This window comes from Ornithodoros turicata, chromosome 1, assembly GCF_037126465.1.
Source record: "Ornithodoros turicata isolate Travis chromosome 1, ASM3712646v1, whole genome shotgun sequence".
Classification (NCBI taxonomy): Eukaryota; Metazoa; Arthropoda; class Arachnida; order Ixodida; family Argasidae; genus Ornithodoros; species Ornithodoros turicata.
In genome coordinates, this window is record NC_088201.1 from 119,051,529 (window position 1) to 119,079,336 (window position 27,808).

Here is a 27,808-nt window from a genome sequence, read left to right on the forward strand (position 1 = left end):
TATTCGCTTGCACATACCTTTAAATTGTATCCAGTACATCATCGTTTGCCGAATGGAAAGCATACACGGTTCACTAATCCCGAGCACACGTTGCACGGACACACAACCCATCCGATGATCCGATGCACCAGGCAGTCCTCCAAGCGCCGAACACACAATCCTCGAAACTTCGAACAGGCTGGCACTGAAAGCTCAGTGAAGATCCTTAGTGACGAACACGACGGTTCCTCAAACGAAATGGCCGAGGAACAATTGTCCAACAAGTGGCAACTGACACCAATCCCATGTGAGAAGCAGTTGCAATCTTGCACGCGTATGTGTGACCGTTGAGACAGGAAACAACCTGTAAAGAAACCGAAGTGAATATCACGCTGGTATTGTTCCAACGTTAATGCTGGAACAGTATTCCATTTTGTAACTCACCTCCTCGCAATCGATACAGTCTCACGGTCACCTATAACGAAAGAATACAATTCACCTCGCTTGTAATGTACATCGTCGCTTCACCGATGCAGCCGATCCTCTCCTGCCGCCATTTCCAATGCGTCCACCGTCTGCAACCGAATGTACAGGGTGTGTGCAGAAAAACGTGACCCGCATTTAGGCACATAGCTTGTTGCCTACCTAACAAATGAACTTCCGGTGGCGCACGACGGCGCATTTATCCGTGCGAAATCTGCAGAAAAATTGTGGAAGCCATACTCAGCTTAAAAAATAGACGGAACACCGAAAACGTCGGCTTCCGTGCATCAGAATATGGCAACATGGTGGACAACAGGGTGTATGTGAAAGGGCAACATGGTGGACGTAGGAGAGTTGTGTTCAAGTACCGCTAGGGGAGCTATCGGTGCATAAATCGAAACGATGTCTCACATGGATGCTCATCGGCAGTACCTCTAGCGGTGCCTGCACATAACTCACTCTCGTGAGACCGAAATGCACTATCATGCACTCTCATGATCGCCCTATTCTAATGCACGGAAGTATATCTTTTCGCGCTCTGTTTATTTTTTTACACTGAGTATGGCTTCCAGAAATTTTTTGTGGCTTTCGCACGCATAAATACTCCGTCGTGCGCCACCGGAAGTTCCTCGGCTAAGTAGACAACGAGTTACATGTAAAAATGCGGGTCACGTTTTTCTGCACACACCGTGTACTTCGATTGTTAAACACGAGTAAAACGCAGGCGTCATACGATGCATCACAGCTAGGTTGGCTTACCTTAAGCAAACATTAGACCTGTACTTAAAAAGCAAGGTGGCATCCTTCTCAAAGGCGAGGTTGCAACGCAGACAGCGACAAGAAAGCGGGAAGCGGGAAGGAACGTACTGCGGGAGAATACGTTGTGCCATGTCACTCCTCACCGGCGGAGCGCGGAACAACGTAGTACGCTCCAACGAAGGCACGCATATTCAGCCGGCACACGCATTATTCAACAAGCACACGAGTACGAAGTTCAGGAGGCACAAATATTATTCAGCGGGCATAAAGCCGTTTCATACCAATGTGACGGCTTTGTACGTGCTGAAATTTGGCGATGAGGATCGCTGTGCTTGCTATTTGATAACCGTTACGGCTGCTCCCAGACGGTTACGGCTGTGTACCGGCTGCACTCTCTGAGGGAATTTTTTTAACTGGCACATGTCCGTCACAGGATTTAGAGTGTACTAGTTTTACTGCATAACCGGCACAAAATGCCTGTGACATATGATGCACCTTCTTATTTAGTTTGTTTCAGGAAAGCAGTTCTTCAATTGCAATACGTGAATAAAAGTAATTGTCTTACAGATATGTGGCTGGAACGTGACTAACCCTGCTTAAATGCATGAAAAACATGTCATTGTAAGAGTAGAAACCATTGCTTCAGGAATACTGTGGTTGTGTGCGAGGAATTTTGCCTTTCTTCTAAAGAGGAGTTTCGCACTACCTCTACCTCAGTTTCTTTTTGTAACCCTGCCCCCTCCCACTTTTTTTTTGTAATGCACGCATATGGGTACATAAAGTTCAATAAAGTGCAATGAAATAACTATATGCCCTTCATGTGTGCCAACATAGATGTGTTTGCCCAAAATCTTTGAAACTGTTGTTTTTGTTGGGTGCTGTTAACTTGCAACCCCCCCCCCCCTCCCCATATGTCACCTATTAATTCCCAGAATACACCAGCTGAAGACATCGCATGTTCATCACTGGCTATTGAAGTTAGGTGGTAAGCCATGCAAAAACAACTATGTTATTTGTCTTCATATTAACCACTGTCCCACATTTCTGCTCCCAGACTTTGTCCTTGATGATGCAGTACACCGCGTGCCAGTATGAAGTCAAGAGAGGGGCTTATAAAGAATGAGCGCAGAAAAATAGTCCCTGACCAGGTATGTTCCCTCAATAATATATGACTCTGAACAAGCAAAGCACAATGCAAATAGCAGCACAGATTTGCTTGTAGCTGATGTTGCAGCTGTTGTTATGTGTTTGCCTTTGTAAATTGTATGTTTGCTCCACCCTTGAAACACCATTATTGAGACAAATAAGACCTTCTGTACGAGATATTTTATCCATTTTAACAGCAAACAGAAGATTGTTTGTATTTTGTGTATGTGGTCTCAATAAACAACAAATTCTGAATGGCACGAATCTATTGCAACGACACTAAAGTTTGCCCTTTTATTTTTGCAGATATGGCATCTGTGATGTCAAGTGCGTTCAATATATGGCTGTAGGCCAAGTGTGTACATTCCCATTATATTAAGTTCCAGCAAGTGACAGTCACAGCACAGCCAGGCTTTGTTAGCTGAACAGAATAAATCAATTCAGTGGTTGATGATTTGTACAGGAATATTATATGCAGAGATACAAAAATAAAGGAGGTCACAATTAACCATAGCACCGCACTGATAGAACGACAGGAGGTCACGACACTGGCAACATCCACACAACTCACAGGCAGGGGCACCCTGGGTAACACAACGAAAACAGCGCTAACACACACAGGACGCGGATGTAAACAGGATTGCACCGTTCGTTTTCCGTCGTGCGCCAGAGCAAACGCAGCCAGCGAAGCGATGCTTTAACGCGTTGCAGATTTGTGACATCTTGTAAAGTACTACGTCAATTTCTTGAAACCATAACACTATAAACGTTATGCGTGTGGGAGTCCGATGTAGGGTATGGCCACCCTTGCATCAATGTTATTGGTGTTTACTTACAGGCAGCCTACCGTGATGATGCGCCTGCACACACGCTACGCACATGACACCAGACTTGAAAGTGTAAAAACGCGCTGCTGACATGTCCCAGCGACCGAAAGACTATCTTGATCGTTGCAATTCACCACACAGGCCGCACAACAAACGATAAACAAGCGATGGTCCATGGAGGTGCAGTTATTATACGCAACCACAATCGACGACCGAACACTGAGAAAAGTACAACGATCGCCTCTACGAGAATATGTACTCCTGCCTCTTCAATAACTTCGCAAACGCGCTCTTTGTACTGCTTGCGACACACTTGTCTGATATCTCCAGCCCCCGTAAAAGCGGGTTACCGAACCAAGTTGCTGTGCTACCGTCGCCTTCGCGTCACTTCCGTTCCCCTGGTGGCGGCGGGGCTGCGCAGCGCCACCAGACGGGAGAGATGGCGATCCGATAACCACGCGTCGTCTGCTAGCGCCGATTTCCCATTCCACTCCGCATTCCGAGGAAAGCGCTGCCCCGTCGACGCATTTGGAACTTGCCATGGAGAAAGGAAACACAGGAGCGGCCCTTCCAAGTTTTTGCCATGGAGGAAGGAAACACAAGGAGCGGCCCCTCCGACAGTTTTCTATCGGGACGAGCGTAGCCGGCCTCGCATTGCATTCTGGGATGCTCCTGTCTACCACGTGACCGTTCACGTGACCCTCCAGACAGCATGGCTCCAGCAAAGCAGACGACGCGAGCTGTAGTTGTGTTGCAGTTCAGGTGGCAGTATTACGGTGAACGCGTGCTTGCACTTTATTTCTGTGTGTTACGAATGTTTACTGTTCTATTAGAAGACCAGTCACAGTGTGCAGAACGCAAAAGGAGTACGCGGGACCGGAAACCTTACGTGTGGCAACGGTTACTTCCAAGGTTTGTACTTTTCTTGACTAAGTGGTTAAGAATGCCGTTCCATTAATCAGATTTGTACAACAACTGAAGCTATGAAATGAATCTGTGGCAGAGTTTGAGGTCCCAAATGAACAATTCAAGATGACTCGAAGACACACGGGCGACTAAAGCAAGTTACCGTGTACTTACGAACAAAACGCGTTCCCGTGACAGAGCTGATTTCAGTTAAACGAGAGCGGCAGCGGGGACAGGAACACATTACCATACGTCGTTCCTACGACGGTGCTCACATTTTCACAATAAATTACTTCCAAGAAGCAATATCATACGGACAGCAGCGCGAGAAACAAAGCCTTGCAAAACCGAAACTTTAGAGGGGATCACGTGGTGGACAGGAAGCAATGGCGATTTTGACCCGAGCGACCGCTAGAGGGTGGCTACGCTAGTCTGGAGGGAAGAGCCGCTCCTTGTGTTTCCTTCCTCCATGGTTTTTGCCATGGGGACGGGCGTGCCAGCCTCGCATTGCACTCTGGGATGCTCCTGTCTACCATGTGACCGCTCACCTGACCCCAAGAGCATGCGCAGGCCAGCTGCCTAAGCAGACGACGGGAGTCGTGATTGCAGCTCAAACGCTCAGGTATACTGCCTTGTACGTGATGAGCGCCGCGCGTCCAGTTTTATTTCTGTGTGTTCGAAGGTTTACTCTTGGTTTACCCTTCTACTACAAGACCGGTCACGGTCTGTAGGACAAGCAGGCAGTACCAGAAACATCATTCGTGGCAGTGACGTTTGTGTGACGACGTGGTCACGTTTTGTGTTTGTTGCTGAAGTGGTAAAGCATGCCAGTAATCAAACTTATACAACAATGAAGGAAATCAGATTAATCTGCAGCTGTAGCACAGCTCTAGCTTGCAAACGAACGATTCAAGATGATTCTCTCACAGACAGGGATACGAAACAAACCGATAAAGTACGTACTTACGAATGAAACGTTATTCCCGTGACAGAGCTGCTTTCTGTTGAACGACAGCAGCAACCGCGGTAAGAACACGATAAAAAAATGTTGTTTCCTCAAAGGTGCTCACATTTTAAGAGTAAATGAGTTTGGAAAAGCATAAAAGCACGGAAAGCAGCGCGAGCAACAAAGTGTTGCTAAACCGAAACTTTAGAGGGGATCACGTGGTGGACAGGAAGTAATGGCGGTTTTGACAGGGGCGACTGCCAGAGGGGTCCCACGGAAATCAGTTCGAAACGGCCGCTCCTGTGTTTCCTTCCTCCATGGAGCTTGCAGACGAGGCGCGGTTCACTCTAGCGCGGTTATCGGATCGCCATCTCTCCCGTCTGGTGGCGCTGCGCAGCCCCGCCGCCGCCTAAAGCCCCTATACTTCGTAAAAGTATCGCCGCTTTCCTCCTCCTCTGCCTCTCTCACGCAGTCTACTGCGTCTCGCCTCTTTCATTGGGCTTTCACTATCACGTGGTGCGGAGCCTCTTTCGGGCCGCCATTCTTGCTGCAGAAAGCAGAAAGGCGTAGGGAGTACCAATGGCAAACTATGCGACCGCGCTTGTTTCTGAGTATCCGTGCCCGTGTTTTATGCAAAATTACTTGCTGTGCCTTCCGGTGCCGTACCGGATATGGTGATGGCAAGAACTTTTTGTGTTGCCTTTCATTGCAAGAGTATTATAAGGGAACGCCACCATATCAGCTGTGCGAGGGAAAGGCTTTGCAGTCCGTTCAGTTTTGTCAAGAACTTCTTGCTTTTATCTTAGCTTACCCTTGCTGTAAGCTACTTTCATGTAAGCTTCCATGTAAGCTACTTGCTAAGCTGCTTTCATCATCACCGCGTAGCCACATTTTGCGTCTGGTTGCGCCGCTGTAGTGAATTTTTGTTTGTGTTCAGGACCGTTTCACGGATGGGTAATGCTTATGCGGTCAGTGAACATTGCAAGCATACTTGAAAACGTACGGAAGAGTACGAACTTACGAGGAGTGTGGAATACCTTACCGTACAGTATACCATTCTCCTGTTTCTAAATCCACGTACCTCACAGAACAGTGTCGTTTGTTGAAGTTCCTGTACGTATGATGCCATTTTGACAGTTACTTTTTTGTCCCGAACCACTTCGCTTTATTGAACCAAGTTAAACCAACTCGTTTGAGCCAAGCAAGGGTGCTGTGTGGATCGAGCGGCTTTTCAATACGTTAAAAACATGGCAGGCCGTACAAAATTTCGAGACAGTGCGAATTAACCCAAAGTATGGCTTATCGGAGCTTTAATAAAGCACAACCTAACTTACTTAAGCAATGTCCTACAACAGCTACTCCTACATCTATTCTTATGCCATCGATAGGTCCCTACTATGGGAAAGAGAAGTTTTATTTTTCAGAGTATATGCTTTCTGAAACGACAAACTGAGAAGCAAAATAGAACAACCAAAGGGGTAAAGGGCGTCCTATTAACCACATTTATCAATGAGGAGTTTGTAAAAATTGAATCCGTCCAGCGGTCATCACCTATAACGCGTGTGATGCCTCACTACAATGTATCTGCTCATTGCCACAAAAAAAGTGAGCGTTTTATTTCATGCGTTTGTTTAATTATTTTTCCCCTGACACTTCAGCTTTCATAGCGGAACTAAATTTCACGAGGTCATTCGGTGAAGACATATCCAGAACGCGCAAACAAAGCAAACAGTAATGTTCTTGAAAGAACTGATGTTCTGAGGCTGGAACAACATAGAAGGGACAAATACATACAAAGCCTCAATGCCTAAGAAATTAACTGATGTTCTGAGGCGTGTTAGCTTAGCTCAATTGGTAGAGCCCTGGACCGGCAATCCAGAAGTTGTGGGTGCGAGTCCTACAGTTGGCTAACCTTTTCAGTGACTTTCGTCTTTCATCAGTAACGTTCTGCTTGACTGGAACACTGCTATAACACAGCTGTCGTCTGCTACGGTGCAGCAATCCTGGCGGCGCCGCTGTCGAGGCGAAGGGAGAGAAGCGTGTGTGGGGGAGAGGGAAGGAGGAGTTGTCGCTACTTTTAGTATTCAGGGACTTTACCGCCGCCATCAGGGCAACGGAAGTGACGTGAGGGCGACGGTAGCACAGCAACTTGGTTCGGTAACCCGCTTTTACGGGGGCTGGAGATATCAGAGAAGTGTGTCGCAAGCAGTACATTGTTTTAGCGATCATATTAACAAACAAAAAGGCAGGCTTAACCGCCGGCTACCCACACACCATCACGCAGCCACTTGTAGCAGCGCCGCCTGAACTTTTCTTTATCAACCTCATAGCGAAAAGAAGAAAAAAAAACTCTCCCTCTTCGCGGCCCATCCGTCGTCTGCTAATTTCTCCCTCCCCTCAACTATCCCGTGGCAATGTGAATAATGCGCATGCGTTGTGGTCAAAGGGCTTCAGAGCCGGAGAGATCACGTGATCAACTTAAACCAGACGCCACTAAACCAGTGGCTAAGTGTGACTGGTGCATACGGGCAATGTAGTCACACTTTGCCTCATTGTGCCTAAAGCCTAGTTCCACCTCTTACATCATCTCCACATGTTCAATCTGCAAAGCAGTGCAAGGCTAAAGTAATCAGCTACTACATAAAAAAAAGGAGGAGGAGGAAAATAAAAGGTGGCACATCTAAAATTCGAAGAAACCCTGGAGCTTTCACGGGGCTACTCACGGCTCATTCCTGGATCAGATCCCGATGGAAAACAGCTTTTCTGAGCCTCAGTCATAGATTTCTTGATTGCCCTGACTCTGAGCCACAACTCATTGGCTTGGTGGCAAGTGGGCTTGCGTCTGATAGTGCGGTTTGGAATAAAGGGAGCAAGGAACATCTCTCTACGGTCTTAAGAAGGATATCAACATTATCTGTCAAGGCACAGCATTTCATATCGCTTTCGGTAAGTACAACACTCCTGATAGCAGTTACCATTCGTGTTGGGAAAGCATGCTGAAGTTAGCTCAGGCGCTGCATCCAGAACTGTAAGTCAGGTTCATAGAGGGCACCTGGTGAGAGGGACAGCAACAGTGTTCGGTGAAGACTCTCCAGGAATTTTGCGCAGGTTTTAGGGGTCACACCTTTGAACAGTTTAGATGGAAAGTAGGGTGTGTGAAACACTGACATCTAATGGATGAATTCTTGTTATTTATAACCAGGTACCCATGTTCTAGTAATCTAGAAAGCCTTAGCTCTCTTGCACGAAATTGCTAATGAGTCTGAGTGTCTTTTGTGGAAACAGGTTGTAACTGCCTTTCTACCAACCCTTCTTAGTTGCCCTAGCAAAAGCAAATATGTAATGATGTACACCATACCTAATTCTAGCACACTAATTGCTTTGAGTGTTCTCAGGCTTCATTAATGGAGCTACCTCGTGCATACGCTGTGCCATGTCGGCAAGAACATAAATCAGATTGCCTTTATTTTTCAAATGGGCCCTTCAGTGGTCCTTGTGACTACAAGAATGGTGTCCCCTAAACAATAGGCAATAAGAATGATTTCGCAAATTTGTTGAGCTTTGTAAAACGACAACTTTATTTGAAAATATATTCGAAAAGCCAGGTGACAACCTCATAATGTAACGTCCTTTACTGCAAATACAGCTCAACGCAACGATTAAAAACAGAGCGTAAACGTGTTGTCTCCTATCCGGGTCGCATCATCAGTACAACAGAGGCCAAAGACAAGCACACCAGCCTATCTAAGAGGGCATCATACGCATCAGATAGGGGGCCACGGTTTGTATTACAAGCTAAAGCATCACGCATGATATAACAGAACTCTAAGACCTTTCTAGGGCCCCATCGCTAGTCATGTGCAAAGGTTACTGCACCATCAAAATTAAATATATGTCCCTTAGGCCAGCAATGGTAGACTAATTCGGTCCTCGTCAGTTAAGCTAAGCATTAGTAGCCCTGGCAACGTCCCTTGTGTGCTCTTTTAGTCTTGTCCCACGTCTTTTGTCCATCTCGCCAATGTAGGATGCATCACATTCCATGCACTCAACTTGATATGCACGAAGAAAGATGAAAGTCACTGAAAAGGTTTGCCAGCTGCAGGACTCGTACCCACATTTTCTGGATTGCCCGTCCAGGGCTCTACCAATTGAGCTAAGCTAACACGCCTTCTCGGCGACTTCCAGGGTGCGTCATCTGAAGGGACAAACCAGTCACTCTCTCTCACTCATCCTCCTTTCACTCTTACATTTTTGCTCACTCATACACACATTCGTATGACAGGGATCGACGCAAGCGGCAACTGTTGAACATGAGAGAACTGATGTTCTGAGGCTGGAACAACATAGAAGGGACAAATACATACAAAGCCTCAAATTGCCTAAGAAATTAACGAAGAAAGATGAAAGTCACTGAAAAGGTTAGCCAGCTGTAGGACTCGAACCCACATCTTCTGGATTGCCGGTCCAGGGCTCTACCAATTGAGCTAAGCTAACAAGCCTTCTCGGCGACTTCCACGGTGCGTCATCTGAAGGGACAAACCAGTCACTCTCTCTCACTCATCCTCCTTTCACTCTTACATTTTTGCTCACTCATACACACATTCGTACGACAGGGATCGACGCAAGCGACAACTGTTGAACATGAGAGAACTGATGTTCTGAGGCTGGAACAACATAGAAGGGACAAATACATACAAAGCCTCAAATTGCCCAAGAAATTAACGAAGAAATATGAAAGTCACTGAAAAGGTTAGCCAGCTGTAGGACTCGAACGCACATCTTCTGGATTGCCGGTCCAGAGCTCTACCAATTGAGCTAAGCTAACTAAGCTAAGCTAAGCAATCCAGAAGATGTGGGTTCGAGTCCTACAGCTGGCTAACATTTTCAGTGACTTTCATCTTTCTTCGTTAATTTCTTAGGCAATTTGAGGCTTTGTATGTATTTGTCCCTTCTATGTTGTTCCAGCCTCAGAACATCAGTTCTCTCATGTTGATATGCACAGTCAAAATGCCTGATGGGCACAGTGCCCTCCAAATGGCGTATGCAAAACTTTGGATGAAAGGAGTGCGCACCACCAATTTGACTCCTTTGATGTTGTTTTTTGATTGTTCACTGTTGTAGGGATGATGCCACCTGGATAGGCAACGAAACGTTTACTCTCTTTGTTCTTAATTGTTGTGTTAAGCCGATGTTCTCAGTAAAGGATTTTACATTATGAACTTTGTTTGAATGACGATTAGTCGCGAGCCCTGGGCAACTACTCTAGCAATGGCTTGTGGTATGTGGCGAAATGGAATAACGAGCCTTGTAAACAATTTACTTTGCAATATATTTATTCATCTCTCATAGGTTGAAGAACCCAGTGTGGTGTTACATAACGGAGGGGCATGCAATCATACAAGACCGATCACCAAAAGGCTTTGGTTTTGACTAGATTAAAATGTGAAGCGATTGTAACATAACAAATGCTGCATGGTGGCGATATGGTAGGTTCTCCTCACGAGTTGTTGCCACGGTTGCGGTTAGTTGAGAAACTGCATATCCAGTTAATGGTAGCAGGATCAAATTTTAAGTAGGCCAGTTTGGCCAACACGCGAGCAAAAAGCACAATGTCAAAAGCCCTTATAAATTAAAAAAAAAATACTGCATCTACGTGGACCCAGAAATCGAGACAGTTTAAAATGCTGTGAACGAATTCCACTACGTTAGTTTTGCCTGAATACCCTTTTCTAGAACCATGCTAGAATTAAAAAAAAAAAGAAATTGATAGACTCAACATGGTTGAGAAAGTGCTAGTATATGATGTGCTCCATTAGTTTACAGGAAACCCTAAAAGGTGGAGCTGGTTAGTAGATAGAAGGAGCATAGTTGTCACCTCTTCTGAAGACGGGAATTAGCTTGAGGCCTATGCCCTCGACTCAGGCACATAGAAAGTGCCTTTCCCACAGATTAACGCATCTTCGTTCCAGCGATTCCACCTTCAAATGTTCATCGCTGTTGAGTGGTCTGTCATTCTTGTAATGCAGATTGGAATTGAAATGCAGGTGTATAAGGGATGCTCTGAAAGAAAAGTGTTTGGTTTTAGCCTTCTTAATGTTTCCGAAACCGAAAACAAACTTCACAGCGACTATTCTTAGCAATTCCAGAATGAAAGCAAAAAATATATCTCGCCATATCATTGTATCCAACTGAGACCTGGCACTTGAATTGAATAATGGCAGTTGAAGATGATGATGATGGTTCAATTTAATTGCGCATAAGCAACTCGGGCTATAGTGCGCCAAAGCCACGGTAAAACTGACTAGTTAAAATTCACACTATTATACTAAAATATTATACTTGGTTCGTCGGTAAATTGTGATATAGACAAAAACATGATATGATAAAAATAAGCAGTTGAAGAAACGGCTGAAACAATTGTTGGCATTGTGTCACTGATGTCGAGTTTGCCACACCAGGTGTTGAATAATAACGTATGCTAATATGCTGTAGCGTATAAAGTACAATGATACACACACTCAATATGTCGTGGATATGTGAAACCAATATACATATACTTACATTTCAAACTTTCTTGAAAAAGGCAGTCCAAGTCTGTCGGATTTGTCAGACTCGATACAAAGCCAGTAAGCACTGCAGTGTGGAATGACTGTTTCATCTTTCGAAAGCAGAGGTGCAGCCACCACGACGCTTCGTCATCTCAATGCTTCAGAGCGGCATAGCCTAGTAAGAAGCCATCGGAAGGATCACATGAAGATAACTGGGTTGAGAAAGCGGAGGGTTCTGTGGGATGCGTAGGAAAGCATACGTGTGACACAACAGCTACGAGAATGATCGGCTGCACTTGCATGGTTTTCAGTCTGTAGACTTGGAACTGAAAAATAAATGTACTAATCTTGTTGAAACTACTTTTCCGTCAGGACCACGCGAGAGCACACTTGGTTTTTTTAGATGAAGGTTCAAAAAATTCAACTTCATCATTTGCAGTAGATCATCAGGTCCCGATGCTCCTTTGATATGCAGCAGGCAGAATTTTGCTGAGGCGAGTGACTGCCGTTCCGGTTCGTTGCTTCGCAGCAGATCAGGAACAGCCCAAGCAAGTAATGGCCGATGGCCGATTGTTAGCAAAAGGTCGGATGACAGTTGGCCAACGACTCTTTCGGCCATCCAACGATGGCGCAGCGTTGCATAGTGATAGGCAGAGCGATGATTGAAAAGCCGTCGGCCAGGGTACAGATCCGTATCAAGAAACGAGCTCGTTGGCCAAGCACTTGCCAAAGCTTTGATCAATCTCGCCTGGGGGAGAGGGAAACGTAGAATGATCTAGCGCTGCATGAGTTCGACTTTCGATGGACCATGGGAATTTCTCAAAACTAAAGCAGTAAGAAACAGAAGCATTACCTTCATGGCGAGTTAATACGGCAAGCAATTAATCATTTCAGTGTCGTTTGTGTACGCACCAAATTATACTTCGACACCTCACCCTTCATTTTGACACACACGCGAACAAGACTCCCGAATTTGCGGAAGCTCGCGAGACAAGTTATGTATAGTATCTGTTTTTCCTCAGGAAACGTTGTGGGAAATACGAGCAACAAACAAATAATGGTATATCGTTACCTTACGCCGCGAGGCAATTGAGTCTGAAAATGAGGGACGCCGCAGGAATGCTTGGCCTGTATCTTGGCACAAGCTTGGCACAACGTAGACTGGCCAATGCTTCGCAAGTCATTGGCCAAGGTACAGATCGGTATCAAGAAACAAGCTTGTTGGCCGATGATGTACCAAGCAAGGCCATGTAGGCCAGCCTAACTATAGCCTAGCTTGGCCCAACCTTTGTTTGTCGCTTGGGAGCACACCGCAGTGACAGGTGAAACGTTCAGAACCCAATCACCAACCCAATGACCCGAAAAAAGCAGGATGAGCCGGGAGTCACACAAGTTGGCAGTTCGCAAGCTAGTCGTCATACCGCATCCATTACAGCTGACCGGATACGGAAGCATATGGAACGCCGTGCACAGATTGAAAAGAAAATCGTGGGACCTACTGTATGTGTTAAATGCAGGGTATATTTTTCTTTTTGAGACTCTGTAACAAAAACATATTAACATATAAATGCCATTTCATGGAGGGAATTGACAGGGTATGGTGTGACCACGTGACGCGTTTGAGCCAATTATGGGTGTTGGCAGTGGCCCTCGTGTTGACGTCATCTTGATGGTGGGCCGGGGTGGATATTCTATATAAACGTATGTTTTCCCGGTTTGACGCTAGGCGTGCTGCACTCGGATGAAGTCGAATGTTTAAAATTCGAGTTTAGAGAAACCGTGGGGTTTTAATGCGTGAATTTTCGCATGGAGAGTCCATGTTGGGCGCTTTATCGACTCTAAGTACGAAAGAGCTCCCACAGTTTCTGGTCGGAGTCGCTTTAACTACATTTGTCACTACTCCGATATTTTGTGCGCGTCGTTATATCTACGATCCGTAGAAATAGAGCGAGGGTGCGTGGAGAGCGAGAAGACAGTGAGCTCCCACACTCGGAACAATCATAGCACAGCACACAACCCTCCTTACAATACTGATGTAGTGATATGTCATGCAATAATAAAATCACTTCCAATCTCTCATAGCTTCTAACCTGACGACGGAGGGAGCGTTGGTTTTTTTCACTGTGCTGTGTATGTGGATCGTTTGTACCCTTTTTAACGCAAAAGACGTACTTTCTGCCCATGTGCCGTAACATTTCTGTACGCAAACTTGACAACTAACGCCTTCATTCCGGGTCGAACCACTCTAACTCAAAGTGTTTGACCAATGATCCGTCAGCCAGCAGTCCTGTTGCAACACGGAAGACTTGGAAGACTTCTTACTCTACAGAACAGTGACGATCTACAGAACAATCTACAGATCTACAGAACAATGACGTCATGTTCCTCGCGCCGACAGGGTGAGAATAATTTGATTGAGGAGAAACGTTGGAAACTGTCATCCAATAGACCCTTTTCAAAAGTCGGCGCCATCTAGTGTGACGCGCGCTAACTACGTGGTTGCGGCGCGCGTCCGCCATGCTTTGGGTAGCGTTTCCCGCGCGTGCGAACTGCAGGTATCGGTGCTCTTTGTCACGCGCGCGTTTGTAATGACTGCTGGCTGCTTGGCCTGGAATTTCGGCATGCTTTTTGACCGGAGTGTCGTCCTTTCAATCTGAGTTCGTCCTTCACTGAGTTTATAATGCCGGCCTGTTGCTGCGTGCCCTTCTGCAACCAGCGAGGCGTGAGAGATGCCCAAGGAAACAAGGTGCGTATGCAGACTGTTGTGAAGCAACCACTTCTAGAGGTTTCTGTAGTCGGGAGACTTACACAAATGTATGAGCTTTCGTTGAAGACGCTACACGTATAAGATAATCCTTAGCCGCGGATCGCAATCTAATAAGGACTTCGGGCTATGCGCTCGTCATGTTTCCCGTTACGTTTTGTGACCGCGCCTGAAAATGAGTGTCGTACGGGAGAAGTGTGCAGTTACTTGTTTATGTTTCTATGTTGCGTGTTACTTGACGGGAAGCTAGTAAAAATGAGATGCGTGTGAATGCGCAAACGCTAGACCGATTACGCTACCGTTTGACTAGTGACCTTACTTCCTGTTTTGAAGTCCGCACATTATGCCCAAAGTTTATGTTACCTCTTATTTTGTGTTTTCTGCATACCACCGCCGTGAAAAAGAAGTGGATTGTGGCAATCCCGAGAGACGAAGGCAAATTCTTCAGTGTGAGCAAACACACTAAGGTGTGTTCGAAGCATTTTGCTGATACGGACTTCTATGCCAGCTATGCATCAGGAATAAGGCTTCTGAAAGAAGGTGCCGTTCCCAGCATATTTAACTTTCCGGCAAAGTCTGCAAAGCCACCGAGGAAACCTCCTCAAAATCGTAGCATGCCAAATTCTGAAGTGCATTTGCAACAGCCATTGGAACAATACGATGAAGCAGCTGTTACTGGCCAGGATACCAATGCTCCTGCAGAACTTGGGATACCGAATGCTGAAGTCCATGTGCAACAGCCAGTGGAAGAGGAAAACGGAACAGCTGTTACGGGTGGGGCTTCTGCAGAGCCTGACATTACAAGCCTGACTGTGTTTGAAGCGGGGCTTAGATCTGAAGATGTTGAGATGTGTGACTCTGCCGTGGATTCGCAGCCAGCTATGTGCACTTCAAGTACCATAGACCACGAAAACGAACTGCGAAAGGAGTTACTGGAAGCACAACAAGAGCTGAAAGCTTTGAAAGAAAAACTGAACGCCAGAGAGCTGGAACTCCAGAAGGCCAATGACGTGGAACGCGAGCTGAAAGCCACAAAAGAAGCACTTTTCCGTGTTAGCCGGGAGCTAGAATTGGCCAAAGAGACTTCAGCAAAACTAGAAAAGAAAGTCGGACGACAGTTGTCCACAGATCGTTTCAAGCACAGTGAAGATGACATGCGTTTTTATACCGGTCTTCCATCCTATGCTGTGTTCAAGGCGGTACTCAACTACTGAACCCTGGTGAGGAAGGAGAAAACATTAAAGTCTGGTCAACAGCAGAGAAAGAATCGCCTAAAATGGGCAGACCAAGGAGCCTCACAGTTGAAAATGAGTTTTTTTTTTCCTTGTGAGGTTGAGATTGGGACTTTTTGAGAAAGACCTCGCAGACAGGTTTTGCATCTCGATTGCAACGGTCTCCAGGATTTGCATCACCTGGACAAGCTACGCCTTTCTTCATCTAGCTCAGCTGCCACTGTGGATGTCGAAGGAAAGAGTGCAAGAAGAAATGCCTCCAGAATTTAAAGAAAAGTACTCTTCTACCAGAGTCATCTTGGACGCAACCGAGATCAAGTGCCACGCAGCAAGCTCTCTTGCTTTGCAGTCAGCAACTTTTTCAACTTACAAGTCGGCAAACACGTTTAAGGGATTGGTGGGCATCTCGCCTGACGGTACTGTGACCTTTGTATCGAACCTATTCCCCGGCTCCATATCCGACAAGGAATGCGTGAGACAGAGTGGCTTTCTGACACTCCCGTTAATAACACACCAGTAATACGTACACAAGTAATAAGTACATTATGTGAGATATTGCACAATTTCTTTAATCTAGTGCTGCTGCCACAGTTAAAAAGCCAAAAGGGAGGATGCAGTGGTCCTCACGAAGCTGCCGATGCAGACACAGCCTTTCCACCAACGTAGGGCAGCAAGGTAGAAAAAAAAAAGTTGTCAAGCTTTAGCTTTGGGGCAGCCCAGTCACTCTCACAAAATTTGATGCGCTCCACAACCATGAACTTCTCTGAAAACACCACAAAATCTGTCCAACGGAGGCCTGAGAGGGCCATCTGTCCAAGAATTTGGAAGTAATAATCATGGCCGCGGTACAGCCTGAAGACTCCATGAGCATCTTTCTTGACACAATGACCGCTCCCAATGTCCTCGGATGACTTGCCCTTTAAACTGTAAGGGCACTTTACTTCTAAAAGGCCATGCACTGGCACCTATGTTGGGTCGAAGACCAGCCGGTCTGGGGATGCACCCAACCAGGGACATGAGGGGTCAACAAAGAGCCCGCACCGAAATGCTTCCACGTCATGGCCCCTAGTCTTCATTAAGGCAATGTACCTCTCAACGGCAGCATGTTCATTGGAGATTCCATACCTGCACAAGCAATGAGAGGCGTATATTACATATCGCCAGAACATATATTTCTATGTTAATGTGCATTACATTTTGTAACATGCAAAGATACAGGCACAGTACAGATGACCTATGTACTTACTGGATCGCTCGTACACGGGACAAGTCCTTGTGCGTCGTCAGTGTCTTCAGACCTTTTTCTGTCCATGTGGACCGCTTGACAACAACCCCAAAGGAGGATGCAGTTACACGATGCAGACGTGCTTCTCTCCACAAAGCACTTTCAGCCTGTAGCCTTGTGTTTTGCTCCAGTGAAACCGCTTCCTCAGAGGAGATTTCGAGTGCCTGAGTATAAATAAGACACCGATTAAGACACACATCTGATGGTTACAGACAGCAAGCACAAATGTGCATCTCAGCTGCCTATGTATGTACTCGAATGTCGAGACTATCTAGGTACCTCAAGTATTGATGTCTGGTCGAGAGGGCACGTCCCAGATAGGTGTCGCCACTGCCTGCACGAGCGGAAGTGCTGGGGCATGGTTGGCACTGCATCGGTTCTCTCGTTAGAACAGGCAATCTCTGGTGACAATAAAGCCTGATATCCATGGCGAAGAACAGGCTTCAGGTACTGTAGAGGGCTTGCAAGCGGACTCGGTCCATTCATTGATGTGCTTTCCACCAGGTCAGCATTTTGCAGTTGCCTTATGAAAGCTGACGAAGCAACAGCAGCAAGGTCTTCTCCCAGGTCTTTTATTCTAGTAGCTACATCGCCAAACCTCTGGCCACCCTTCCTTGCGTCGTAGAACCGGGACTTTATGGGCTCACACAGCCCTTTTTCACGCACACTCCTCCAGTCAACGAACTCGAGTGGAAGAGGAGCTAACGGCCTGCTTCGTGGGCTCCGCCACTGCTGTGGCAGTTCTGTGCAGCTTACTTCAGGAGGGGCTTCCTTGTAGCTGTTGTTCTTTAGGAGCACAAGCAACTTCAATGTTGCAATGCTGTGGCTGCAGATACCATTGACACCGATTGCACACAGGTCCCTTGCGGATTTTACATGTCCAAAAGCAGCCAACACGATGTTCACATGGTATGGCTGTGACGTCTTCCTTTGGCTTCTGTAGCATGCGCACTTGACTAGTACATCACCAGGGCTGAAAAGATACAGGAAATGAGGAGCTATAAGTCAGTGCGAAACTCTTAACGCGGTTAACACCTAAAACACATACGATAGAATGTTGGAACGTTTCTGAAAGCACTGTCATGTCTTTTCATTCTGCAGCTGGAGCCTTTGATCAATAAACTCGAACTCGCTCCAAGCGCGTTAAATTTCGTAATAATTACTGAAAGGTTCAAAACTTTTGCGACCTTTCCACTTCTTTAGAATAGTTAACATTTGTTTGTTATAACCAGACGTCATTCGTACTTATGTTTGGTCTTTGCGTTTGAATGGTAGCACTGGCGCCGTAAGTATTTCAGAGAACCATCGGCTGCTATCATTCTGAAGTTAAGCTTACTGTGATCGTCGGCAAGCGGGATCAACATAGCACACACTCGAAACCTACGACTGGTCTGGCGATGCTTGTCACATGACAGGCATCTCCAAACACAATCAAGCAATGTAAAAATGTGAGCCGTACCTGGATGCCGACAAAGCGATGCGAATAGAAGCAGGATCGGCGTAGGACTCGCACAAGAGCTTGTGGCTGCGCTGGTTAGCGCGGCTAGACGTCCCGGACACACTCAGACGCTCGCATGTCGCGTCCACACACCTTTGGGAAAATCCAGCTGGGATTTTTGTCAAATCCCTCAACCAGTTTATGTTTTCATTCGCCATCGTGTATTCGCTTACAGATATCCCGAATGTCCAGCCCAAAGCATGGCGGATTGCTCCAGTGTTGCCTTCCACTCCAATATTGTCAGACTGACTTTTGAAAAGGGTCTATACAGTCACGCGTGCTCCTTACGTGCACTCACGTCACTTGCCCCACGCTTCTTCCTTCTGCCGAAGAGCCGTTGGGGCGTCTACTTTTCTTTTTTTCCTGCATGCTTTTATATGACGATATGAAATCAACGTTCAACCTAGTAACAGCATCCAAGCTAGCTGGTGCAACTCCTCAAACTCAAGGATATGGTACGGTCGACTAAGTCTACGGAAACTGTAATTATGATTTATCATCATGAACTATAGGGGCTTATTTACCAGTCCGTCCTTTCTTCTGCATGCCCAATGTCCGTGAAAATTCGACTACCCTGTAAAGTCGCGGTCCTAGACACATTTCGAAAGCAATACCACACATAGACACTATTACACACACTAGCACAAGCAATTGAACTGAGCATAGTGCAAGAGCATTACTCTTAAAAGTCACTTGAAGGGTCCGTGTTCGTCGTGACCACCGTGCTAGGCCCGACGTCCATATTGGGAAACATCAAGTAATGCGTGTGTAATTGTAGTTCAATCACGAAGCCACCAGAACTACCGGTGTGGATATTCGCCCAATAAGCAACTAGTCCCGTTCTACGTTACATCCTATGGAAGACCACTTTTTGTAGGCTATACTTCGCCGCCGATCGGATGTGTAGAGGGGGAAAGCTAAACGATTTTCACTACATCGTTTGGGTAAGTGCTCTGCGCCGTAGAGTCGAAACATTTCGAGTGTAGCTTGGAGCCATCGTGTACTTTCGGATTGCTTTAAAAATAAAAAAATGGTGCGGACCCCTGCCGAGTTCAAACTTGCAAAACACGCATATCAACACAGCTTTTTTTCCAACAACGAAAAACTGTGACATACTTGCGTACAATCTCTCGATTACCATGTTCTTGCCTGCTATAGGTCAAACATAAAATGATGCTGCCTCATGAATCATATTTTCTTGTCACCGCTATGCAAATCTGACGGTGCTCGAACGTGTTCATCGAGCCAGAATTCACGACAACACTTCAGTTTGAAATGCAATTGGCTGTTCGTAGACCGATGCTTGTGTCGAGAAACAGTACAACACGATCAAAGACACCATAATACACGGTTAGGACGACGAACGCAATTGCCTCCCAACGAAAGACGCGACCCGGCGTCCACCGTTCAAATTTCAAATGAAACTGCCAAGAGAGTACGCAGCACGCAGAAGTGCCATTTTCAAATTCCTGCAACCAATTCGAACACGCCTACGGCGTCCGACCAATGGAGAGGCACGGATTGTTCCGGGCGCAGAAACACGCATACCAGCCACACAGACTGGCTCCCTCTGACGTTTCACACGAACTGAACTAGGGCTACGTAGATACCAACTCTAGAGCGATATGATCTCTAGATTAACATGTGTGTTGGACGTCACCATGTAACGAACGAAGACTCGCAGAAAGTTGACAACGGCACATTCTACTTGGCCACCTACAATTGAAGCACATACATACCTCTATCATAGTCAAAGAGAACCAAAGATGTCTGCCATCGCCTTGCAAAGTGCACAGCTCCCAGCGCACCACTCTCTCTACGAAGAAGGCGACGAACCCCTGCTTGAACAAGATTTCGCACTTCTGCTACAGTACGGACGCGACCACGTTGTGCTGCAATGCAGCGAGAAATCCACACCTGATAGCTAATCTCAACTGCCAGAAGGAGGAACTGTTTCCTATCGCGGTGCGGGACGGGAGGCTGGAAGAGCGTTTGAATGACAGTCCACCGAATGCGTGGCACTCCGAACAGGACCTCAACTCTGTGTCACAGCGTATCGGGCACAAGGCACTGATGAAACGCGTGCTCTGCAGTTTCGTGACAGGTACAGAATGGACAGAAAGGAGTGGCAACCCCGAGCCGAGCCAGACGGTCCCGAAGCGGTAAAACGTCGTGTGCCAAGCGCCATTGCAGGCTAGTCTGACGTGCGTCCAACCCGCCTGCGGTGACAAGACGCAAAGCAACCCGCCGAGGCACACCAAGGCCCACAGCCGCCGGAGGCATGGGGAGCAGCTCGAAGAGGGACTTGTACAGACGCTTGACAGGGTAGGACTCACGCAGGCGCCGCATGGAGGAGACATACTCTCTGAGGTGGTGTGCGACAAACTCAGATTGAGTCCTACTCAGCGAAAATGCAGCAAAAAACTTGGTATCGGGACCCAGGAGGAACTGTAACAGATCATGGGCAGGGTGGCACGGCTCCATGAGCGTATCAAAAATACCTTTAAGGCCAAGGCAAATACACTTGGTCTTCATATGTGGAATCCATAAACGCGGACCCCATAACAAGCGACAGCGACACGCTACAGGCGACAAAATCGATGACGGCGCCGCCACGCAAGCGACAAAAAAGCTCTGTTTCGGCTACACAATTTTGTATCTACATCGTGCAGATATTCGTAGCGAGTCGCTCAAAGAGTGTTGCCAGCCTTTTGGCCAATTTCACCAAATTTGGCGGCAGAGCCAGCAGAGCGGAGGAGGACAAGTCTCGAGCTGGCGGGAGAGACGGGATGATGGAGAGGGAAACCAAAAGCCCGGGCAGATATGGACAGCTGTGCAAACATACCAGCTAACGAAGATCATGGAGTTGTGGCTGCTGATGAAAAATATTTTTTTATTAATCTTGTCCGATTGCGGGAACCCATATGGAATAAACTCAATAAACATCGGGAGCACAAGAACCGCAATATCGTACGGACCTTGTGGGCCGAAATTGCTGACAGTATGCAAGAAGATCGTAAGTAATGTTTCTCAAAGTTAAAAGAAGTTTGCGGCGGCATGTACGAAGTGATCGAACGAAGTGGTTGCATCCCACACTGCGTCAACAAATCAAGGTAATTTAAGACAATGCAACGTTTGTTATTTAATATATCAATATTTATGTCACCGGTCATACAAAGGGTTATTTTTAAATTTACCGTGGCCAAAACCTTGCGCAGTTCTAATATAAAGTTCCTTTCATTAGAGGAGGGAGGACGGTAACAGACCAAAAGTGACAGTGATAAACGATCACAAGACAAACTCAAGAGTAACATCTCAGATTCTTGTACAAGTGGAGTTTCAGTTTCACATGCCCAACTACTTTTTACAAATAATGCAATCCCGCCTCCCCTTCTATTACTTCTAACATGAACGAATGCGTTAAAACCATTTAGCTGGTATAAACCAACTTCATCATCACACACATTAGCTTCTGTGATCACTAACACGTTAATAACACCATAACATTGATCCAAAAACACCGTTAACTCGTCCCAATATTTATGTAAACTTCTGATATTCAAATGTAAAATATTCACATCAAATATACGATGAGAGTCGTACAGGCGTTTTCGCAACGACAAGTCATCTGTTACACTACAGAATTGTACACTCATCTAACGTAAAGCTCGATCAAACTGTTTATCTGTCTAGGAAATGTTCTCAGGATCGTCCAGACATCTTATCTTGATTGCCGTTTCACCCTCAGCTTTCCTGGCAAAGATTTTGCCACTCCTAACCCAGGCGAATTGATATTGTTTCTCTTTACACCACTTCCTTGTTTTCCAAAACAGTTCTCGGTTCTGCAGTGCCAAATTCTCATTGAAAAAGATTCTGGATCCTGACCATTCGAGCCGTCGGTTTTTTTACCTTGAATAATAATAATAATAATAATAGGGTCATCTCAGTACTCCTTTAAATGTGGAAATCGGCAAATATTAAATGTGGACCGTAGGAAAACCACAAGCAAATCACATATTTGAAGCAGAACTGGGATAGCAGACTACATGTAGGAAACGTAGGTGCACGAAAAGACAACAGGTACAGTGTACAGTAGCAGCTGTTGGCCTCATATGTACAGAGTACGTGAAATAAGAATAACTAGAACATGTATTCAGCGCCAACGTACTCTAGGAAGCTGACCTAAAAACTCAGTTTTCCGGTCACACCCGAACTGAGGACACTACTGCAGGTTATTGTTGCTATATGTAAACTCCACGCCTACTTCCGCGACAGGAACTGGATGTATTAAAAACAGTTCAATGTTCGGAGGCAAACTCGCTGCAGGCAACTACCTACCATGCTTGGCTTGACTTACCTGTTACCGCATTCGTCACTGCCTCCGGACCGGCTTCTCCAATCAACCCTATTCTTGGAGAGTATCAAGACATCGAGGAAGTAAGTAGATAACAACACATTTGTCCAGGTCAAGGAAGCCGCGAGAGGCACTTTTGGTACAAGCTTACCGACGTGACCCGATACCCCATGCAGGTCCGTAACAACTAGGCTCCAGACGGTCAAAACCTATGATTTGATATTATTGAACAGTAGAAAATCAAGGGGAAGTAATGAGTACATAAATGAAGATTATAAATTGAATGTCCAAATGCACCGGAGAGAGAGCTCATTGAATATGCTCGGTCACAATCACAGAAGTTTAAGCTGAGGTTCAATAGGCTCGTTATAAACAATAAAAAGTTCATAAATGACCTATCGCCGGACGCTGTTAAAGAAACTGCTGAGTACCAATCCAAAGCCAGTGTTGTACCCGCTACCCGAAAACGGTAGCGCAATACCGATACGGGCTACCTGAGCAAAAAGTAACGAAATCCCGATATCGTTACGCGTTCCTAAAAGTAGCGGAATACCGCTACCGTTACTCGTAAAAAGTAACGCGATACTTCATGCGCTACTTCTTAGGAGAGAAACGAACAACATCGTTGATGACGTACTTCAAGCTTCTCAAAATAATGAAATAAAATAATGTCTCGAAATAATGAATAAAACAAAAAGTAATAAAATCATATCTCAAAATAATAAATCCCGTAGGTCGCTTGAAGCCTGTAATTTCCAAGACCATTCTTACAGATTTACTGAAGCCGCTTCGATAGATATCCCGTATATCTTTTTCAAATAAAGCACAAAACAAGCCTACCGCTAAAAAGCTCTACAGCGTTGTTATAAAAAGAACTGCGCTTGCCCGGAACAAGAAGTTAGTAAACATACCTTGGTGTGCTTTTTCAAATTGGACTTGGACTTCCTTGACGCACAGATAAGATTTCCCACCAAGGCGCATAAAAGACATCTAAACTCCACGCTACCGTTTTCTTTCTCCTCCATATACTCAAAGATGCTTGCTGTAGCAGGCCATGGTCCCTCCATTGCAGCGGACAGGAAATGGGAACACTCAAGCACCTAAGCGTATGTGCTGCAATGTGGTGCATGTGGACACAACCCTGTGTTAGAAGTAGCAGTTCCATGACTTGTAGCTAGCGGGGACGGCTCCACAATGCAGTAGGGGTGACCTCAGTTTGCGGACAACTCCAACCATACACCAAGAAGGTTAAACTCAAAGAGGGAACACGTGGAGGGCACAGCCTCTTTGTAAGATGACGACCTCTGCGCCCTCCTTTCGGGCTATGATGATGATTGGGAGTTTAATGGCGCACTGACAACAAAGCCTTCTGGGCTATGTGCCCGGTCTTGGCAGAATGGGCCGTAATATTGGGCAGCTTGTTCGAAGGCAGGCAGAGTGGAGGCTTCTGGAGGCTAGCAGGTGTTTTGGACCAAAACACCTGCTAACAAAGTTAAGAACTCTGTACAGAATAATGCCATGTGAGCATTGTGAGTTTTGTTTATAAATGGTGGGAGCATTGTCACAGAGTCGGCGGTCCTCGAATCAATGGCGTTAGAGAACGTTCATGACATAATGATTCTGACGGAAACATGGCTACAGCCTGATATATTTACCTACTGAAGTATTTCCCCCTCACTATAATGCTATTTGTATAAATCCTATGGATAGAGGCGGTGGAGTACCATTTTGATGCACTGTGACTCAAAGTTTGATTTCGTCGCACTTCCAGAGTCAAGTAATATTGAAACAGTTTGGTGCAAACTTGGAGCATGTATAGTTGTGTTGCAACTTTCGTTATTGTCGTTTCGTGACACGGATAATTTTAATTTCGCTCGCACTCATGGCTCTCAATGAAGGTCAAGAAACACATTCATGCATTTTGTTGCACAATCGCTTGAACCAGTGATATACTTTAAGGTAATGACGCTTTTCGCAGTTATTGCGTGAGGGTGAAACTTCCCAGACGTGTTATTTACTTGTTTCCCTCCTAGCAGTTTGTAACTTGTAAACAGTTTGTTGTAACTTGAACACAGATAAAATTACGAGCTGATTCTATTTCAGCGCAGAGAGATGAGGCTCCAGAAGAAGTATTTTTAGAAATTCTACGTTTCAATTATCTAAAATTATTTCTGGCGGCAAGAGAGACGGGGGAGCCGCTTGTCCTGTAAAGCTAATGCACATGATCATGCCGTGATAATATTTCTCATAAACGTTTATTTCTACTGTAAACACGGTATTTCTACTGTATTTGCAATTTGAATTCACTTGCCAGCCAGTTGTAATCAGTAGTGAGATTCCCGCAAGATTCAAGCCAGGTTAGTAAATTGACACTGTAGAAATTCATCTTACTGAAGAGTGGCATGATAGCGCTTTCTGACTATAGAATCTGACTGACAAGATTCAGATGTAAAATTCAGTGGCGACACTAACATCGCGTTGTAGATAGCCTCGGCATGTCAGTCACGTAAGTTCCAGGACATTTCACTGAACAAACTATCAAAAATGATGGAATGCATGTTTATGTGGGAACGGCCACTGTTCTCATAGGTCAGAAGGAAGTTTTCAGACTGCCCAAAAACTACATTTACGAGAGCGACGTGGTGACAAATAAAACAATCTAGTGACAAATAAATAAGAACTGGGAAGAAATACGCAGGGGGAAAGGCAGAATGTTTCTGGCTCAGAGCTTCTTTTGAAAAACGGAATGATCACCAAGAAATGATATCTAATTGTTTATTTATTTTATTTTATTATTTATTTTAAGAACTACACACGACCATGGATAAGCTCTAGAGTCTGTAGTTTATGGTCCGCAGAAGCTTTCGACACATTGCAAAGAAAAAAAAAGGAAAACGAATTGGTAAAAAGAGAAAAATATCACCCTCGCTCTCCCTGCTTCCGATTCAGCGAAAACTAATAGGCATGAGCAGACTTCCTTTACTATGCAGACTTAGCATTGCATCTTTCCCCACAAGTTATATCCTAAGACATATTATTGCATTGACATCATGTTGAAAGATGTATCATTTTGAACATTTTACGGGTCTTTGTGTTTGACGCTACACATGTCACACAGTGTTCAACTTGAAGGAACACAACAAATCACGCACATCGCAGTACATCAATAAGGCTATTAAGGAATGTTTTCTGTTTATTCCCACAGAAAAAGGCATTATTGTTTTTCGATCAATAAAACAAAAACACTGTCATTCAGTTCGTCAATTTAAGGCTCTCCTTTCATGAAGAACACATAGTCATCACGAAATGCTGCACGGTCGAAACTAGCGAAGTCTCCTGGATCACTGTGCACCATGCTTACATAAAAACAGGGCGGAAAGATTGCAACAGACCTCAAGGGATATTTAAAAAAAGAACCTGTGCTTGAGCACTCAAAACAGAAGCAACAGGAAAAGGATAAGTGTACACTTCCAAACACCCAGAGAAACAGTATGCAAGCCATACGCGGAGGCACCACTGATCTCTATGTATAAAGGCTGGATAGCGCATGGGAGAGGGGCTTGTGGGGGAGAGGCACATATTCGGGCCGCCATGTTGGGAGGCCCTAAAGCGCTGTGTGTGCCCATAGAAAACAATGGGAGGCAACAGAAATTGTGAGTATTTATTGCGCTGCAGGCGTTGATCGTTGTTTGTCGTCACACAATTTTGTAAGGTGGCAGTATACTAATATATCCTAACAGTGTTTCACAGATGTCCTGCCGTTCGATTCTTAATGACGTTATGTTTTGCATTCCGAAACTAGACCGTCACTGCAGTGCAGCGCTGGGGATTGTACTATAGCACGTTTCCCAGTCAATATTTCAATAAGGAACGATGTGCGCTTAACAACAACCATGTATATAATCTCCCGTGCTGCGTTCTGGACAAAAACTGTTCCACAAAGAACGGTCCCAGAAAGGATATACCCGTATGGTAGAAAGAAATCACAGAAGAAATCACGTAGAATCACAGCCGTTGTTTAGACACGCGCATGCGTTTAGTGTGATTTATATCAAGCAAGAAAGGGTCTTTTAGTGAACGACAGTGGTGTCTTCGACGTAATGCCTCGCAAATATGAACACACCGAAGCATCCCAAGCAATTACTTCACGCAGTTAGATCACGCTTAGGCCAGTTAATCTAGGTATTGATGTAAACTTAATCAACTCACTTAGTAAGTGGTAACACCTCCTTGAGACACAAGATTTATCTCCTTTTGAAGTACAGCACTTCTTTTTTTGTTGTTGCTTCCTTCATTTGCAGGTGAAATTGACTGTCCTTCTCGCGTACTCACATGCTTTTGCTGAATAGAACTGCAGCGTGAACGAAGCTGCGTAGGGACGGGGGCCTGCCATCCACTGCTGACTTTGTCATGCTTGTTATGTGGAGCACGTTGAGAAAAATGCAGCTGCACATCTGAAACTCCATTATCATCGTCATCTAAAAGGGAGTGTGGTAGCACTGCCGTGAAACCAGGCACGATTTCTGAAGATCTTCTATGAAACTTTCCGCAGTTTGCACACTTTTCTTCAGCGTCAGTCTCTCTCATAGGAGTCACTTTGCATTAACAGTGACTCCCATTTTACATTTGAATGTGCGAGGGCTCTCTTGCACTACACATGTATGGTTTCCAAACTGCAACATGACAATTTGGAGCTTGAAACTGGAGCCCTGGTGTACCCTGTCTATGAAATGATGCCAACTGAATCATGTCAAACGTTATGTTTAGCGGAAGTGTCTTGGTTGTGCATTCTGCGTGACAAAGATGTAACACGATATGCTTTTGTAAAGAAGGTAAGTGATGTTACTAATATACATTTTTCAAGTTCAACATTTATTCTTGCATATATGCATTTCAAGATACAATGAATGTGCAGGGAGGTGACAAAACAATACGTTTATTGTTTTGTGACCTCCCTCCAATGACAATATATATCTCAAGAATGACAATTTACAGGTACACTATGTAAATTTGTTGCACCCAATTTTCATACATGCTGAATTTTAAATTTTTGTTTTGCTGCCTATGTGTTCAGTGTATTA